This window comes from Trichechus manatus, unplaced genomic scaffold (assembly GCF_000243295.1).
Source record: "Trichechus manatus latirostris isolate Lorelei unplaced genomic scaffold, TriManLat1.0 scaffold00018, whole genome shotgun sequence".
NCBI lineage: Eukaryota > Metazoa > Chordata > Mammalia > Sirenia > Trichechidae > Trichechus > Trichechus manatus.
In genome coordinates, this window is record NW_004443954.1 from 4,876,664 (window position 1) to 4,896,383 (window position 19,720).

Here is a 19,720-nt window from a genome sequence, read left to right on the forward strand (position 1 = left end):
GTCTGTAGGTTCTCTTTTGACTCTTTTGGTGAAGTCTTTTGAAGAGCATAGGTGTTTGATTTTTAGAAGATCCCATTTATCTAGAAAAATATGGAACGCTTCACGAATTTGCGTGTCATCCTTGCGCAGGGGCCATGCTAATCTTCTCTGTATCGTTCCAATTTTAGTATATGTGCTGCCGAAGCAAGCACTAATCCAGTTTTTGATGCACCATTATATGCATCTCTGGGAGAGATTTGCTTATTTGCTGTATAAAGAATAATAGAGACAGGCTGTTCTTTATCATTAACATGAATAATGACTGAACGAGTGTTTTTGGCTTTGGTAGGCATTTGGAGTCATTTTCAGGAACTTCACATTATCTTAATTTTTTCACCAGTTCACCTTAACACGGAACATTTTAGGACACTTGAGGGGTAAAATTCTAGTTCTGGCTTTTTTTTTTTTTTTTTTAAACGGGGGGATGAGTCCTCTAATGAATAAACTACTAAACTCAAGGTACCTGTAATCCGTGTCTGATTCCCAGCAGTCCTTGCACCAGCTGTCCCTCTTGTGGCATACGCATTGCACTCTCCTTTAAACTGAAGTTGCTTTGAAAATACCATAGTATTTCGTTCACATGACAGAATTCTCCATGAAATTCCCAAACTACTAGTAGAAAACACTCAGACATTTGTGGGATTTTTTTCAGTGGATTTGCTCACATGTCCCAGGCTAGGTCATTTTACTGATTGAAATTTCTAGCCTAGCCCCAAACTGTGATCAACTCTCCTAGGTCCTACTGAATTGTTAAAGGAAAAGGGAAGTAGAAAATATGTACAATTTATTGAGTCACTATTTGCCTACTTTGAAATGCATCCACTTCCTCTACTTTAGAAGGAAATGTGATCCACATACTTTTTTCTGTGGCGGCATTAAAACTCTACCTCTGACTGGTCTCCTGATGACCTTGCACGGATTCTGCACACACACGCGGTGCTTTCCACTTTTCACATCTTCATCTCTGTATTTTCACTCTAGGTCTGTTCTGCCTAATGCTCCAAAGCTTTCACTGAAGTCGTTCGTATCTATCTAGTCAGCAACCAGGGTGCAAGTCACTCTCAATGAGAAAGGGGAGGAGAGGCTTCAACCTAGAACATGCTGAATCACAGCTGTGATGACTTCACATTTTTTTGGTTCTTAAATATCAGTCTTTTGGGTTATTAGGCCGTTGGCAGGGATGATCCGTCATCTTACGGCAAGGACCTTAGTGTCACTAACAGTGTCGCTTTTAGTGAGTATATTTCCCAAACCTCTCTAAGTTGGGGACAAAGCCTTGTCCAGTGGGTTCTCCTTTATTAGACCTTCAGCAGCATTGGAACCAACAGACCATTCCTTTCTTCTTGAAGCACTTTCTACTTCGGCTGTTTTCCCTGGAAGAGACTCGCTTACTTGCTGTACTGTCTCAAACGGTCTTCATGGCTTTAAACATCTTCTATATAATGGAGGCTTCTGAATTTGCATTTCTTGCCGTAACATTGCACTGAGCTCTAGAATCAAATATTCAGTGGGTTTGGTTTTTTGTTTTGTTACTTGGCATCATCCCTTAGAAGTGTCTACATATTCTTATTTTAGTCACCTCACCCTTAATCTGCTCCTCTCCTAGCCTTCTCTATCTCAGTAAAGAATACCACCATCTACACCATTCTTCAATCTTCAATTTAGAAGTCACCTCACCTTCAATCCAGTGAGTGTGATTAACTCTACGCTACATGCCTGTAACATATGCCAAGCCTACCACATCTTTCCACTTGTTCCAGACTAGAACAAACCACTACCATCTTTCCTCTGTTATACTGTTATTGCCTCTTGACTGATTTCCTTGCTTCTGATCTTGCTGAGTTTACCCCCCCCAATCCATTTTCTACTGAGCAGCCATTAGAATATTTTCAAAACATAAATCAGGTTATCACTTCTCTGCTTAAAGCCATCCAGTTAAGTACTTCTTGCGATATGTAGGGTAAAACCCTATTTCCTTACCTCCTCACCCTGGACTTCAAAGTCTTATCTTAGTGGATCTCAATCCTTTGAGAACACTGGAAACATGTGGAGAAAACAGATGCCAAAGAGACTCTGGATCAGTCGGTTGAGGGTAGGGCTTACGGTCCCCTGGTGGCGTGAAGAGCTTAGATTTTTCTTTTTAATGTGTCCCAGAATGTGCAGTCAGGGTTGAAACCACTGCTGACATGATCAGTTGTCTGCTTACCTCTATGTCCATGTCTCCTGTGACTCTGCCTTTCCTTTCTGATGCTCCAAGCTACAGACCTCAGACCCACCAAGCCCCTTCCTACCTTGGGGACTTTGCATTGGCTGTCTGCTCCCAAGGCTTCCTCCAAGCTTTTCACAAGACTGGCTCTTCTAGGTCATTTGATTCTGAGCTCACTTGTCATCTTCTCAGAGAAGCTGACATGGAGGAGCTAATAATCATCTAAACTCAAGTAACCACGCATTGGTTTCAATCATATATCCTATCTGTTTTTCCTAGCACTGATGGTTGGTTTCTAGTTTATTTGCTCATTTCTGCTCATCTCTCTACAATGTATATTTGATGAAAGCAGGAACCAATCCCAGTACTTACTATATGTTAGGTCCTCCATTAACATCTGATGAGTGAATAAATGAATGTGGCAAGTGCTGTAATTATGAGGAAAATCATGACAAAAATGAAAGCATATTTGAAAGTGGTACCGTCCTGGAAAACCCAAGGCGTTTCAGTTACTTAGCAGCCTACGACACTTAAAACTTTGTAGGCAGTCTCATGTTTTGAAGCATCGTTTCTTTGGTTCGAGGATGGGAGAGAGAAGGCATGTTATTGTTGCTTTTTTTTTTGAAATATTCTAACAGCTTAAGTTTTAAGACATTTCATCAGTAGGGATCAAAAACATCCTGTGACCTATGGCTTTATTGATGAATGTTATTGCTCCTTCACTATGCTATCTTCCAACTTCTGGTGATGTTATACACAAGATTAAGGCAGGATACTGAACTGAGTATGCTGGGATGTCTTGTATTCTCCTGGAAACACACGATTTAGCTCTGAGGTTATCAATGGGGCTATCATATCGTGTAGGTCAGTGGTTTCTATTCCTGGCTGCACATTAGAATCTTCTGGGGGAATGCATATATCCAGTTGCCATCGAGTCAATTCTGACTCATGGCGATCCCGTCTGTGTCAGAGTAGAACTGTGTTCTACAGGATTGTCAATGGCTGATTTTTTGGAAGTAGATCACCAGGTCTTTCTTCCGAGGAGTCTCTGGGTGGACTTAAACCTCCAGTCTTTTGTTTAGCAGCCAAGCACGTTAACCGTTTACACCACCCAGGGATATGTATCAATACACATACAATCAATACATATACAGATATAATGTCTTTAACATATGTATATAGAATGGATTCCACCACAGGATAATTAAAGCAGCATCTCTGAGTGTAGGACCCTGGCATTAGAATTTTAAGTTTTTTTCCCCCTTAGGCGGCCCAAGTGATTCTTCTGTGTAGCTAGGTTTAATCATCATTGACAGCCAATACAATTTGGCCTGAGGAGAGCAGGAAAACCTATTAAATACATGAACGTAGGCAGAAAATATCCCCAGCAATAGAATTCCTCTGCTGACAATAGAGATGTTTAGTTTTTACCTTGAGACACATTGATTTTACCTTATCATCTTAGCTTACAAAGTCAAAAATGCTATTAGTGGTCATAAAAAAATCCACATGTAGATTCTTTTTCGACGAAAAAAATTTTTTTAAGTGCTGATTAAGCCAGAGAAATTCAGAATGTACAATTTATTGAGAGAGGGATAAGGGTGTTTTGTTAGCTCATCTACCTGGATGTAGTAGCTGGACCATAAGAAGGCGGCCTAGGGTTAGGTGAACATCAGGACCTCAGCCCAGAGCCCTGCTTCTGACACTCCTTGAAACCCTGGTGGCGCAGTAGTTAAGAATTTGGCTGCTAAACAAAAGGTCTATAGTTCGAATCTACCAGGCGCTCCTTGGAAACCCTATGGGGCAGTTCTACTCTGTCCTATAGGGTTGCTAGGAGTCGGAATCGACTTGACGGCAACGGGTTTTTTTGGTTCTTCTATTTTCCAGCTCTGTAACTCTGGACAAGTGTTGAGCTTTCTTAGCCTCATTTACTGCTTCTGTAAAATGGGGTGCTAACACCTTCCTTGGTGGATTGTTGCAGTAAGTGTGGGTTAACGCATGTTAAGTGGCAGGCATGTTGCTGGCACTCCTGGTGATTTTTCCGTTCTCTTTCTTTTCTTTCTCTGAATGACAGGTATATTCACTGGTTAGTCTGTGCCTGGCATTTAAACTCAACAAACCAAACCAGTGGCTGTTGAGTCAAGGCGACCCCACGTGTGTCGGAGTAGAACTGTGCTCCGTAGGCTTTTCAATGGCTAATTTTTTGAAAGGAGATCGCCAGCCTTTCAGTTAGCAGCTGAGCACGTTAACTGTTTGCACCACCCAGGGACACCTGCCGGGTACATAGTTAAGTGGTAAACAAGTGTTTGAAATGTCTATTACCATTAACAGATTTTTGGTGAGGACAAATAATTTTACTTCAAGCCCTAAAAGGTGCCACTTCAACATCTAACTAAATTTTTCCATTTCTGCACTTTGCAGTGGACCATGGATCACTTTTGTGGACTCCTGAACACATAACTAAGCAAGAAAAATAGAAGAAAAAAAGATTCACAAATATACTGGTCGCGCGCAAATGATTATCAATCAGCAATTCGTGGAGAAAAGGGCAACCTTTTGGTTTACCTGCTGACGCTGCTTTATTAAAGGGGGATCTGTCATTCTGCTGACAGTTACTTTCTAATCCAGTCCACTGTGTTCCAGCTGAGGAGTAAGGGAAGCCCGGACTCAACGGACCCTTGACCACCTGTCAGCCAAATGACAGATTGGTCTGCAAAAGAAACAACATTACCCGTGAGTACCATGCTCCTCAAAATAATTGTCTAGATGAAACCAAATGGTAAACATTTACCCTAGACCAAAGATGAGAAGGCAAGGGGGGACAGGGAAGCTAGATTAATGGGAACGGAACAACCAAAATGGAAATAATGAGAATGCTGATTGCAGATATGTTGTGAAGAATGTAACCAATGTTACATTATGTACAGAAATTGTTAAACGAGAGCCTATTTTCCTGTGTAAACTTTCATAAAATATTAAAAAAACAAATGAATGAATGGATGTTGGTAACAAATCCATAAGTGTACTACTGTGTGTACGTAAGTGGATGTACAAAGATACTAAAATGTTAATGGTTATCTCTGCCTGATAGGATTATGGGCGATTTTTATTTTCTTTTTGTTTTTATTTTTCTAAAATACCCTCCATGATTTTATATGTATGCATAATGCACGTATATATGCAATCATCGAGGACATTTTTGTATATATATATACAAATATTTATTATATATATGTTTTAATTTAAATCATAAACAACTAAACTAGGTTCCCTCTGGGTAAAAAAATAACAGCCTCTTTACCACTAAATAGCATCCCATGGGGAGTCCCTGCGTGGTGTAAATGGTTAAGCTCTGAGCTGCTAACAGAAAGGTTGGTGGTTTGAACCCACTCAGGTGCCTCAGATGGAAGAAAGGCCCGGTGACTGAAATGTCACAGCCGTGAAAACCCTATGGAGCACAGTTCTACTCTAAAACACGTGGGGTTGCCATGAGTAGGAATCGACTGGACGGCTGTTTTTGTTTTTTTTTTTTTTTAGCATCTCATGGACATCATGCTTGGTAAAGCAGAGGGTCGGCAAAAAAGAGGAAGACCCTCAATACGATGGACTCACACAGTGGCTGCAACAATGGGCTCAACATTAACAACGATTGTGAGGATGACACAGGACTGGGTAGTGATTCGTTCTGTTGTACACAGAGTTGCTACGAGTAGGAACTGACTCGATGGCATCTAACAACAACAATGGACAGGTGAACAGGCTACGTGAAAAGGGCTCAACCCTAACTCTTCTCTTACAACTCTAGACTCCTCTTGTCCGAAACTGAGAAAGCTGACCTGAGAGTCTCCAGTATCTTGCCTCACTCTGTTGTTGTGTGTCTTCGAGTTGGTCTCGACTCACAGTGACCCTGTAAGACAGAGTAGAACTGCCCCATAGGGTTCCCTAGGCTGTAATCTTTACAGAAGCAGATTGTCAGGTCTTTTCTCATGTTGGAGCTGCTGGTGGGTTTGAACCCTGACCCTTTGGTCAGCAGCTGGGTGCTTAACCATTGCACCACTAGGGCACTTTAACCTCACATTAGTCACTCTGAATATTTCAGTCAAATTTTGAAGTTTCTCCCTCTCAATGCCCCAAACATGCAAATCTTTGAGAGAAGTCATTTGGTTACTCTTTCTTCCCCCATCCAGCCTTTGTTTACTCATGGAAATGCTCACACAGGAGGTTCTCTTTATTCTGATGACATGGTAACATAAATCAAATAACACTAAAAGATTTATAAGATTTTTTAATGGACAATGATAGAAAAACAAACTATAAAAACATTCTACATTTGATAGTCTTTTGGAAAGATATTTTTATTAAGGCTTTTATATCAGCTGGACATAGAGTAAAGCATAGGAAAATCTTATATACAAATTACGAGTACAAACAAATTTTATTTATCGCTTGTAAATGAAGTAAAACTTCAAAAGAATGTCTGTAAGGTTTTTTTCCGAGTTACAAGTTAGGATCTTGTTTGATGATAGGAATTAGAAACATTGCAATGTGGGAAAAACATTCTTCCTTGATCCTGCCTCCCTGCTGGCTACTGTCACAGAACAATCTTCTCGTCGAGTGCCAAAGTTGGTGAGAACATATTCTTTACTCAAGACCTTCATTGCCTCACCTTCAATTACCCACAACAGTTTGGCAGTTGTCTTTATCCTCCACCGAGCTGCTTCAGTAACATCTTCAGTGACCTCTTACTAATGATCAAATTCAATGGACATTTAAGAAATCCTCATTACTTAACTTTTGTAGCACTGAATTACTCTCTTGAGTCCTCTTGGCTTCCAGAATGCTCCTCTCTCCTAGATCTCCTGCCCTTCTCACTTCCCTAGCATCTCTCTCTCTCTGTCTACTCTGGGTTCCTCTGGGGCCTGACCTTGGTAGGGTTCTCTTTCCCTGAGGTTATCTCCTGTATCCTTTCATTTACCACGTTGGCCTGTGGATGGGATGAGAGCTTCCAACCATCGCTTCCAGCCCCCACTTCTTTCCTTGCAGTCCAGAACTGCATTTCCAGTCGTCTGCAGTTGATGTTCACCTACATATCCCACAAGTAACTCAAAGGGAGGCGTCCTAAGTGGGACTCTGTCATCCGCTCTGGATCTGGTTGTCCTCTTTTCTCTCTCTTGCCTCAGAGCACTGTATTTCACCCAATTCTTCGAGCTGTCAGTCTAGGAGTCAGTTTGTCTTTTCACTCAGCCTCATCTTTCATACTAATTACATGTAAGCTCCTGGCAATTCTACCTCTTAAATATATCTTACTCAACATCTTCCTCCCCAGCTTTGCTCTCACTTCCTAGTTCAAATCTATATCACCACTTGCTTGGGCTACTGTGGTAGTGAACGGGTTTTCTTCTCCCTAATGTTGCAACTCTCTGATAGACCACCCTCCCATCCCAACATACACACCTTTGCTTAACAAAACAGTGACTGAACCAAACAGAAGGCTTATCTCATTCTACATTACTTTCCTGCTCAAAAACCTCCAGGGCTCCTTGCCATCTTCAGAATAAAGTTCAAACTTCTCAGCATGACTTAATAGGTCCTCGAGCCTGTGTCCACAAAGTGTTCTCACAGAGGCCCATTCTCTGACATGCGTCCGACTCTCCATTCCTGAGTGAGCTCTGTTCTTCTGTGTCTCTCAGCACTACTACATGCTTACTTCCTCCTTCTTCTCCACCTGGAGAACTTCTACTCATCCTTCAAGATCCAGCTCAAAAGTAACTGCTCGCATTAAGTCTTCCTTGGCTCTCTCAGAGTCTTAAGATACTTCTTTGTGCTTCCAGAGCAAACAGGAAGTACATATTATAATTATAAAAATACTGTCTGAAATCAGACACAACTGAGTTCTTATCTTGGCTCTATCACTTAACAACTGTGTGCCATTGGACAAGACACCTAATCTCTCCAAGCCTGTAAAATGTTGATAATACCAGCATTTGATTCAATCGTTTTGTAAGTATTAAATGAAATGATGAATATAACTGGAATATCATAGTCAGCATCCATGAAAACTGGAATATCATACAGAGTATCATAATCATAGGAATGCCATAAAATGGTATCTATTATTAAATTTTCATGCCATTTAATCTTTCAGCATATAGCCAGGTAATATATTTCTGGTTCATTATAATTATTTATTTACCTCTTTCCCAAAGGCCTGGGAGCTCCTTAAGCTCACGTTCTAAGGACTATTTTCCCTGTCTCTTCGGTGTCTGGCAGATAGTGGGTAATCAGTGAATTCTGGATGAACAAATGGGAGAATGAATGAATGTCCTATCAAGGGAATAAGCCTGTTTTTGATCTTCATTGATTACATTAACTTTTCCAGAATTCTCAAACTAGTTATTGAACAATGTCATGGTAGTCCTTAATACACTCTTATGAAACAAGTACATGATGGACTTGTTTTATAATCAAATTTTACATGTAAATTTAGGCAACAAAGGAAATTAAATAACAACTGCAATTTCATACAGCACATCACTAGATTTGGGCACGGAACTAAGGTTCTCTAACTCTCTTAAATCTATATCGATGTGGAATAAAACATGCTCTCTCTTTAGAGTTCATCCTACACGACAGGTCATTTCTACATCCTAAAAACTACTTCTAGGCTCTGCTCTTTATAAATAGGGTATAAATATACTTGGGTTACAATTTTTGCTGTAATAATAAAAATGTATAAATTGATACTGCTTATGAAGAGCTTACTACATTGCCAGATAATTGCCACGTCCTTGACATGCATTATCTCCTTTAATACTCCAGACAACTTTAAGAAGTAGATACCAGTATTATCATCATTTTACAAATGAGGAAACAGAAGACAGAGTAGTTAAGCAACTTGCCCAAAGTCATAAACAGCAATAAGTGTCAGATCCGGAATTCTGAATGTCTGTCTTCAGACTCAATCACCAACCTACGTAGTAACACCTTATTATCTAACATGAGTAAGCATAGCAGTTAGTGCCTAGATAGTAGATAAGTGGTAACTTTGGTAGAGGGTAAGTCAGTACACAGTACTGGGGAAGTCAGCACAACTTGACCGGGGCAAAGTCATAGAAGCTTCACAGACACATCCAAACACCGTGAGAGACCAAGCTACTGGGCTGAGGGCTGGGGACCATGGTTTTGGGAGCCATCTAGCTCAACTGGCATAATACAATCTATAAATAAAAATGTTCTACATCCATCTGTGGTGAGTAATGACTGGGGTCTTAAAAGCCTGCAAGTGACCATCTAAGATACAGCTACTGGTCGCATCCCAGCTGGAGCAAAGGAGAATCAAGAAAACCAAAGACACAAGGGAAAGATTAGTCCAAATGACCGATGGACCACAACTACCACAACAACCTCCACCAGACTGAACCCAGAACAACTAGATGGTGCCCGGTTACCACCACCGACTGCTCTGGCAGGGATCACAATAGAGGGTCCTGGACAGAGCAGCAGAAAAATGTAGAATAAAATTAAAAAAAAAAAAAAAAGACCAGGCTTGCTGGTCTGACAGAGACTGGAGAAACCCCAAGAGTATAGCCCCTGGACACTCTTTTAACTCAGTACTGAAGTCACTCCTGAGGTTCACTTTTTAGTCAAAGATTGGACAGATTTATAGGGCCAACAATAACACACGTGAGGAAAATGCTTCGTAGTTCAATCGTGTTAACGAGACTAATGGGCACACTAGCCCAAAAGCAAAGATGAGAAGGCAGAAATGGACAGGAAAACTAAATAAATGGAAGTAGGGAACGTGGGGTGGAAAAGAGGAGAGTGTTGACACATCTTGGGGTTGGCAACCAATGTCACAAAATAATTTGTGTATTAACTGTTTAATGAGAAACTAATTTGCTCTGTAAACTTTCACCTAAAGCATAAGAAAAAAAGTTGTTAACAGAAAAAGCTCTTCTAACAAATTAAAAAAATAACAGTAGTTAAAAGAAAAATTAATTAAAGTGAGAAAATCAGTTAAATATAATAATTTAAAAAGTCATTTTAATGTAAAATGTGTACATGCATATTCATTTGCCAATATTTTACCTGGGGGAGGAAGTGGGCCAAGCCATTTCTTTGATATGGGCATTTAGAAATCTGCATTGTCTTTCTTCCATAAGCCACACTCAGAAATACATCATTTATAATCTCTAGTTTTCATTCCTTCATAGACCCTTGTTAAGCAATCTGTATGCAGAATCTGTCTAGATTTTTATAATCCTCTCCCTAATCTCTCAAAGTTGCCAGACTCACACCTAATTCAAAAGAAAACAAAATTTTAGCCATTCACCCTTACTGAATCTCTCACTCCAGTTTTCATAGAAGCAACAATCCATTTTCATTACACCTGTATTTTACAGGTTTATATAATATTTAATTAAGTTGCATAATTACAACAACCACCTCAACTGTCATAAACAAGTTGGGGACAAATATAACAGACTCTTGGTCATCAAACAATTACACCAGAGGGAGGAGAGCTGAGCGAGCCTCCTCTTAGCCATGAGTGGTCACCATGTTTTACAGAGGGACCTAATCAGTGTGTTTCAGAAAGGGAATGGAGAGCTTGGGTTAGTCTGGTCACTTGGTTAAATACAGTAGATTAAGAGAGCTAATGCTGTTGTGCTATGTCCCCAGATAATTTTGGAGAATACCAAAATCATAGTCTAGGTTTCAGTCTTGGTTCTTTCATGGAGTAACTTCCTGTTCTTGGGCTTAGGACTTACCATTTCATGGTTTACTCCATGTGTCAATAGAAAGGTAGATTTGTTTTCTTACTACGATTAGAGGCAAAAATGATGAGTACTTCATAAATGGAATGGGATAGTTTAGCGTTAGCAAAGGATTAGTGTGGTAAGTATGAGCAGGGAGCAGTGAAATATGAGCCTCAGGCATCAATTTACTATCACTTTTACTTGTGATTTATATAAAACACTACAGCTGTGCTTTGAAAAGGCTCCCTGAGCCCTAGAAGGTGTACTTTGCAGACATAGTGAAAGTAAAACGGGAAATGAGACGTCTGTTTTCTTTAAGAGTCTCTTTTTGAAATGGGTACTAGTCTCTCCCAGTTTTACTGCAGTGCCTTAAAGTCTATTTTTTATTTTAGTATAGAAATAATCAGTTTAAGTTATTCATACTTAAGCAAATCGAGACTCTCAAAAGATATCCTCAAGTTATCTTGGCCCTAAGGATGCTTAACTGAATTGTACGATCATGTAAAACAATCTGTCCAATGAATGAAATAGATGTGTAAGAAATATCAATACTTTGGTGATAATGGAGCCCTGGTGGCACAATGGTTAAGAGCCACAGCTACTAACCAAAAGGTCAGTCGTCTGAATCCTCCAGCCGCTTCTTGGAAACCCTCTGGGGCAGTTCTACTCTGTCCTACAGGGTCGCTATGAGTTGGAATCGACTCGATGGCAATGGGTTGGTTTGGTTTTTGGTTTTGGTGATAAAACACAGCCTCAGAGCTGAACCATAGCTGAGTTTACCTAGCTGTACGGTAAGAGGAGATATGATCCATGGAGAAATGAGGTCCCAGAAAAATCTCACACAGTAGCCAGTCCTTCCTTACACGGTGCTTTAAGGTGGTGGGTTGAACAATGACTATACAGGAAGGGGGAAAATGTGTCTTCTCAATGTGTATGAGGATTAAGACGCTGGCTGGATTCTTGAATGTCGGTACTCTTCCTGAGAGCATCTTAAATCCACTTACCTTTAATAAGCCATTTATTTTATACTGCTCAATCTAAAATTATGGCTAATAATAGCTTTGTCGTAAAATGCCTTAAGGATTAAAGGGATTCATAAACAAAATGTTAGGCTCTAGGTATCACTAGGGATGAATGCACATATTTTAAATACTACAGCTAGGCCAGATTATACGCGAATATTCATTGTTTTTGCTTGTAAGAGCAGACATGAGAACCTAGCACTATTTGTAAGTTTATAAGCCGGTCAGCAGCGAGCATGCTTTGACGATCAGAGCGAAGCTTTTTTGCTGTTTTCATTTTCACGTGTTTTTCTTTCCCCCCTTCGTGTTTAATTATGAACAACTTTATTTTTGCAGAAAACTAGTGACCTTTTTGTGTCTGCAAGCCACATTTCAATATGGAAATACATATGAATTTAAAAATGGAATTGCCCTTTTCAGTATGCTGATTATGAGGAAAGGTCTCATTAAATATAAACCCCACGATGGGTCACATTCAACACCTGACACAGTGGCCGACAGAGTGGGGACACAACAGCTACTGAATGAATGAATCACATCTTGTACATGAAGTCTGGAAGTTGTTGAAATCATTGCCAAAGGAAAAGAGATTTATGGAGACAAAGTTAGTTTGCCCGAGAAGACAATAAACCCGAAATTTTGGAAATACACCAACAAAACAAAAGACTTATTATTCATGGCAGGTCTCTTTAATCACAGAAAACAAAATGTCAGAAAAATACCCAATTAAATGGTGTGATCCTCCCTTAGGGCAAAAAACTTGTTTCAGGAACACTGCTAAATCCTAGCCATTTTCTTCCTGGTTGTATCTGAATTGTTAACTGGATTAACTTTATTTCCTTTCCAAAGAACGGAGGAGAAGTAGCAAAGCACATTGTATTATTTCCTCAATGCTCCTCATTGCCCCCCTGGAATGGACTTGGTAGTCCTAAGGAAATGCAAGAAATGACTAACACAAATTTAGGAAGCTCTGAATTATTCAGGAGCTCCTTACCCAGCATGTGGGCCGTTGATAGTTATTTTTTTTTCTCTTCATATTTTTGTTAGGAATAGAAATGCAAAGAAATTAAACTCACATCCTTACTGGTTAGCAGCTCTGATCAAATGTTTGCTGCAACTAATATCTAAAATGACTGTCTGTGAACTTAAGTTATCCACAGTAACCACTCAGATTATTTTTAAAATAATAGCAACAAGCCACAGTCCCTTTATGTTGAAAAAAGTTTAAACTGAGAGACATTGGATTATAAAGGTTTTTTTTTTTTTTTAAACTCTGAATGTCTAGCTAAATAATTATTAATAATGAAATGTGAACTTAAGATACTAGTGATTTCCATCTATAGAACAAACACACAATATATTTTGGCAACATAGTCAATCAAATTCAGAATTTTAAGGTTCTGGTCCCTGCACTCATTCAGCAAAGCTTTATTGTGCACATGCTGGGTACCAAGCTCTGGGCTAGGAAAATAAAGATGATTTAACAGTTCCTCCCTCCAGCAGATAACAGACTTTTCCAAGAGCTTGGCAACCCAATAGATAATTATATAACAATGCGGTCAGTACAATGGTAGAGACTTCAGAGGACATTATGATCTTATTAGAGTGCTTAGAATTGGTTTCCTAACCTGATTTTAAGGTGAGGGAAGCCTTCCTCAAGGAGGAGGCCCCTTGGCTGGTTTTAAAGATGGTGGTTATCTAGATGTTCTCTAGACTAAGAAGGGGGAAAGCCTTCCAGGTAAAAGCTAGAAGATGAGCAAAGGTCATGGAATCAGAAATATGGTGGCATACTCATAGAAACAATGTTTGTTCCAACTCATAGTGACTAGAAGCCAATTTTATAAAAATCTTGGAACGTAATGTCTCACTCATGTGTGGGGCATACAGCAGTGTCAAGAGGATGGTCTCTGCTCTTTGGAGCTCACATCTAGTGGTGGACAGCAAGCAAGCAAGCAAACAACTTCTGGTAGTTATATATTGTGTGAAGAAGATTAAAAAGGCTGATGGGATTGAGAGTTGGAGGCTGTGGGAGACGCGGGATCTTTAGCAGGAGCCTCTCTGAGGAGGTGACATTAAACTGTGTCCTGAGCCATGAGGAGACTCAGGGAAAGAGACTTTCAAGCTGAGGGACCAGCAAAAGCAAAGGCCTGGAGGTAGGAATAAACCTGGATGTTCAAGGACCAGAGAGATGGACGCTTTGTCTGGAGAACAGTGAGAAGAGGTAAGAAGGGGAGAGGCTGGTAGGAGAGGAGGTTGGAGGGGGAGGCAAGGCCAGTCTTGCAGGCCAGGGTATGGTGTTGGATTTTATAGGAAGTCACTGTAAGGAGAGGAGTGATGTGATCTGATTTACGCTCTAAAAAGGTCACAATGGCTGTTGGGTGGGAAATAAATTATAGGGAGTACGTAGATAGTAGAAGCTGGGATCCCTGGTAAGAGGCTAAAAATGATAGTGGCTTGAATATTTTGCATACAAGTGGATCCCCATAAGATGTCTATAAAGTTATTAGAAATACAGTGGGGAAAAGCGATATAAGACACGATGTTGGAAATATCTAGATTGTAAACTAGAGTCAAGCATCAGCTGGTGTCACAGAAGGTAAACTTTAAAGTTGCTTACAATCCTAATTAGCTCTGAATCTACGACCACTCTGATGAATAGTAAAAGCATTCTCTCTCCTACATTATAATGATAATTGCCTAAGGGATTCTTAAACTGAAGCTCACAGTAAAATTAAGTGGATAGCAGAAAAATAAAAAAGACCCACAGGGAGAAAAACTTAATAGCTAAACACTCTCTTCAAACCCTCTGCCAAAGTCAACAGAAATTTCTCAAAATGGAATTGAACTTCATCTTGAACTTCACTCCCCACCAGCAAGTCAAAATACTGGGAAAATTACTTGAGGGAAGCGAGTCGTACTCAGAAGTTACCCGGAAAAAGTAGAGGGGGAGTACCACTTAGGTGCCTGATGAAAGGGTGACTGTCTCACAAAAGCACTGGGTCATAAAGGCACACCAGGCCTGGGGTTCTCTCAGAGGTTGAGATGACCAAAATGACACAGTAGAGCATTGCTTGCACACTGTCCTACTTGTAAACAATTCTAAATGATTAAATGAATTGCCCTGGAATTCTTAGTAACGTTACATGAGGAGTAGGCACATGGGGCATAGGGTCAGACAAAAACTTCTTGACACCTTATCCCAACATTCTGCTTGGAAAGGGTGGGACTTTCCAGTGTGATGTATGCACAATGCTAATCATTAAAGACCTATGGACCGAAGGAACAAAATGAGAATTTTTTACTGATTTGAGACTTACACAATTAATTCAAACACTGAAAGAGGTTTAAAATCTAGTTCTGAGTTTGGGAAGCTCTCTGGTGTTGAAGAATTTAAATTTCTAGATCTCTTTCTATTTGAGGATATCAATGTTTTTAAACAGCTAAATGATATTTGCAGTCACTTCATAGGAGAAATAGGAAAGGAACGCAACAAAGGGAAGTGGAAAATACCGATTAGCTATATAATGTAAAATAAAATGAGTTTCAGATATTTTGGTCTTCATTTGTCAAATTGGCTTCAGATTTTCAATTCTTTCTGAGAATATTAACAGTCAGAAGTCATACAATAAAAAGTATAAGTGTCTGGGCTGAGTAGGGAATGCAAAGCACTTGGTTCCTAGTTCTGACTTTCAACCACTAGATCCCACTTACAGCTTTGAATGTGATTAAATAACATTTCAGAAACGGAGCTTTAATTTTCAGTGAGAAGGCAGCTTTACAGCACAGCTTTATCAACTACCCAGGATAACTGGTAGGCCTCCCCTATCATCCAAATATTGAACATAGTGATTGGGAAAGAGTGCCAGAGAAATCTCCATAATAGCATTCTCGAAGTAAATGAATAATCCTGAAAAGTAGTGCAGGATATTGAAATCCTGGGGTCACTAAGAAGGAACAGCCCATTTTTATTGAGCTCTCATACTTTCCATTTGTGCTGAGCGCAGGAGAAGGCTGTAATATTCAGCTTGACTTACCCTCCATATCTTTCAGTTAGTCGCTGCAGTTTTACAGGTACCAATCTGACAGCTTTTCTCCATTTGTCTGTAATTTCTTATTCTGAAATTGTCAAGCTGCTTTAAAAAAAGAAGAACTCTACTGCCACATGGTAAGATTCTCTAAGAGCTATAAAATTCACTAATCGGGGACTTTCAAATCATATCTATGAACTGAATTCTGAAAATAGGTGAATAAAAATTAATAGGATCAGAATTGGATGACCATGTCAAATATATCTTAAAACTTTCCCATGTCATCACTGGTGAGCTCAGGCACCAGGCAGTAGAGACTCTTGACAGGAAGGCATCTAGCTTTAATTCAGTTTGAGGTAAAGACGCCAACCTGACTAGCCACTCCCACGAAACAGGAACATTCCATGTTGAAGCTGTCCAGTGCAAATCTCTGTGTGGCTGGAATTTTATCCTTTATTACGAAGGCCAGTCACAAAAGGCGGGGGGTTGGGGACGGGGGTGAAAGGGTTGCTTTTCTCAAATAAAGACCACTGCCTTCATTTTCCAGATGTAAGAATTATTCTACAGGAGAGAGAAGTGAGGGAAATGATGCTTTGGCTTTGTATGTCAAGGAAGCACCAGGCCTTTCTCTTCTTAAGCCTCCTATGCCAAAGCCTTGACCAGCATCTGCTCAGGAAGCAACAAGCTAAGCCATGCCTGGGCCACAAGGCAGGCAGGTGCTGGACGCTTTCCAGGAGTGTGTGTACCTGCTGACTGGGCGGAGGGAATCGCCACAGAGCTCAGCAACAGAACTACTTACAATTGGCTGACTGGGAACTACCTGGCTTCTTACCATCACCACCTCTGCAGGTAGTCTTTGCAGCTGTGTTTGAAAGGAAACATGTCAGCCAAAACGCACATCTGGCTTTCCAAGTGACCCAGTGGAAATTAGGCCACAGAGTTGAGTTGGAATTAGAAAATATGACTTTGTTATCCTGGACTTTGCTGAATCTGAATGATTTCTAGAGAAAGGAGACGGTGAACCTAGCTATCATTTAATATTTCAAAACAAAGACGAACACATTTCTTAGCCTTCTTCAAATGAGGTGAGGTAACACAAGCTGCACCTTTAGGGTTGGTGGGAATACAGAAGCCAATTGAAATCACGTTCCCTTCATAAATCTCAATTTTCCAGGGCAGAGAAAACCAATAATACCTCTGTTTGAAAACTCACTCTTTGTTTCCATAATTAGAAAACTAAGCTGTGTAAGTGTTGGCTACAAAGGAAAGAGTATTAATTAGAAATATCACACAGCGAGTGATGGTAGATTTATCATACAGCCCACCCACAGGAGACATTAACTCTCACAGATGCTATTTTAGACAACTCATTTTTAGTCTAACACTAGTTTTTAAGGACAAAGCATGGGAACAGCAGCACTTTTGATATCCTGTGCTAAAGAAAAGATAGTGGGGGGAAGAACAACTTTATTTCAAATGTGTGGAATCATGGGATATTTAGTCTAGGAAGGGACTTCAAATGAAAGCTTAGCTTCAGATTTTTCTTAGAATGAAGTAACAAACTGCATGCTCTATCACAAATCAATGGATGTATAGATTTAAAAAGGGATGTATCAGCTAAGTTTTTTCAAGAGTTGTTTGTATTTTTTGTCTTAAAGTGAGTCAGAATATCATCATGTGTTACCACTTCCTCTTTCTCCACTGACCACTGAACCTGAGTATAAGAAGTGAATTAGACATTTTAAGTAAGTGCTTGTACACACACACACACACTATGAGTGTTTCTAATAATATGAGCATTTGGCACAGTCATTTATCACTTTTTAATCTGGGATTCTGGAAATTCTTGAACAAATATGGTGGTAACAATCAACCAGGATGACACTTTTTTATTACATCAGTTTTATCAACTGAGAAGTGGAGACCCCAACGTGAGTAACTCTTCTCAGAAGACACGTGGAATGCCAGGGCCCCTGTCTTCCTGCCCTCGGATGACTCAGCTGCTGATATGCCACAGCTCAAAACCCTCACAATCTCCACTACGTGCAAATCCAAAGAGGTTCAAGAAATCTTCATCACCCCCCTGCCCCGCAAGCCTCATCTGCCAAGTACCCCGTTGTTGCTGTGTTGTCGAGTCGGTTCTGACTCGTAGCAGTGACCCTATGTCCAACAGAACTAAACACTGCCCGGTCCCGCATTATACTGGCTCAAAAAACGACTTAGTAACACTTCACAAATATGCAATACTGAAATGACAACAAACACAATCTCATCCACCAGTCTGCTAAGCTTTATGTTTACATAGCACTCACAATTTCGCCTCTAGGCCCTTGATTCACTGATGTAACAGCGTGCTAGGAAAAGAGGAAGAGAGAAGACGCTACTCAAATTAACTAACTTGAGCATTCTTTAATGTCCTAGTGCAAGTGAGATTTAATCAAATAAAGAAATTCATCTTCTTTGCTTTAAGATGATTCCTACATTTCCTGTGAATTGTCTGGGGCCTATCCCATTTAAATCATTTGCAGCATTAGATCAAAGAATAATGAATGCTAGAGTCATAGGTAAAACTGGAAGGGACCTCAGAAACCATCCAACCCCTTCTCATTTCCCAGGTGAGGATGGAGAGCCCAGGTGCAAGGCCATTTTGGCGGCACGGCAGGCAGCTGAGTCTCCTTCTCCCTAGAGGGCTTTGCGCACTGCTCTGCAGGTCTTGAATGAGGTACCATGATGTGTGGCACCTGTGGCCATGGTCTGTGGGCTGAGTCACAGAACCCTGGACTAATGCACTTGATCTCTGCAATGGGCGTCCGTGACTATCATCCCAACATCCTTTATCTTCCTGGCCACGTTAGATTCCTCTCCCCCAGCCCACAGATGCCCGTAAAGGATACTCATTAGCAACAGTCGTAGAAACACAAATGAGATGCTGTAAACAGCGAGTCCCTACATTGAAAAAGCTAAAAATATTCGCCAGTGGAGTTGATAACATCCACCCGAGATGCCGGTGCCCACACAAACCAAACATATGTAAATAAGGACACAAGGATGAATACAGAGCACTCGGTTTTTGAAAACACAGGAAATAATTCAATGGTCTTAAAGAGGGGCCCAGCCTGGGGTTTTGTAGCCTAAAATGCGACGTACTTGGCTATTCTTGCCTTTAGGTCATTTTTAAAAAGGCTCATTCATACAGCCGCTTCATTTTTTTCCCTCCCAGTTATTAACCAAAGCTGTGGGGGGTTCGGGGTGGGGAGGCCGGCAAAGCACTCTTTTGCTTTAGCTCAAGGCTGAGGGGCATCGCCACTGGATTGTTTACTGTGAGTCACAGAGTGAAGTCACGCATCTGTGTTGTTTAAATATATATTTGCTTAAAGGGAGAATAAAGAACATGCTTTTAAAAATACACACATGTATCTTGTTACTGAAGGGGAGAGCCACGGGTTCCTTTTAGGTCAAACTGTTGGCTATTCTGAAGAAATTCCCCAAGCCTTCTCATTACGGACATTTTAACAGGGGTCAAAAATTGGGAGCCTGTGGTCACAATCTGGCCACAGACTGTTTGGTTCTGTAGGCACAGTATTCTTAAAAATTGGAATTTGGGCATATTTACCACTATCTACAGTCTCCACTTCTCCTTGGGGTCTGCCAGCATCTCAAGCTCTTGGC

The 19,720-nt window shown here is 40.4% G+C and overlaps 1 protein-coding gene, 1 long non-coding RNA gene and 1 other non-coding gene across 4 annotated transcripts in view; all 3 read right to left on the reverse strand.

Moving 5' to 3' along the window:
* Positions 1-19,720, reverse strand: part of KCNB2 (potassium voltage-gated channel subfamily B member 2) — a 463,942-nt gene that overhangs the window by 175,857 nt on the left and 268,365 nt on the right. The gene's annotated exons all lie outside the window — the stretch shown is intronic.
* Positions 1-19,720, reverse strand: part of LOC111819772 (uncharacterized) — a 293,733-nt gene that overhangs the window by 169,736 nt on the left and 104,277 nt on the right. The window lies entirely within an intron of this gene.
* Positions 85-191, reverse strand: LOC111819783 (U6 spliceosomal RNA). The gene has a single exon (XR_002823369.1). It is a non-coding gene; the product is annotated as a U6 spliceosomal RNA (small nuclear RNA).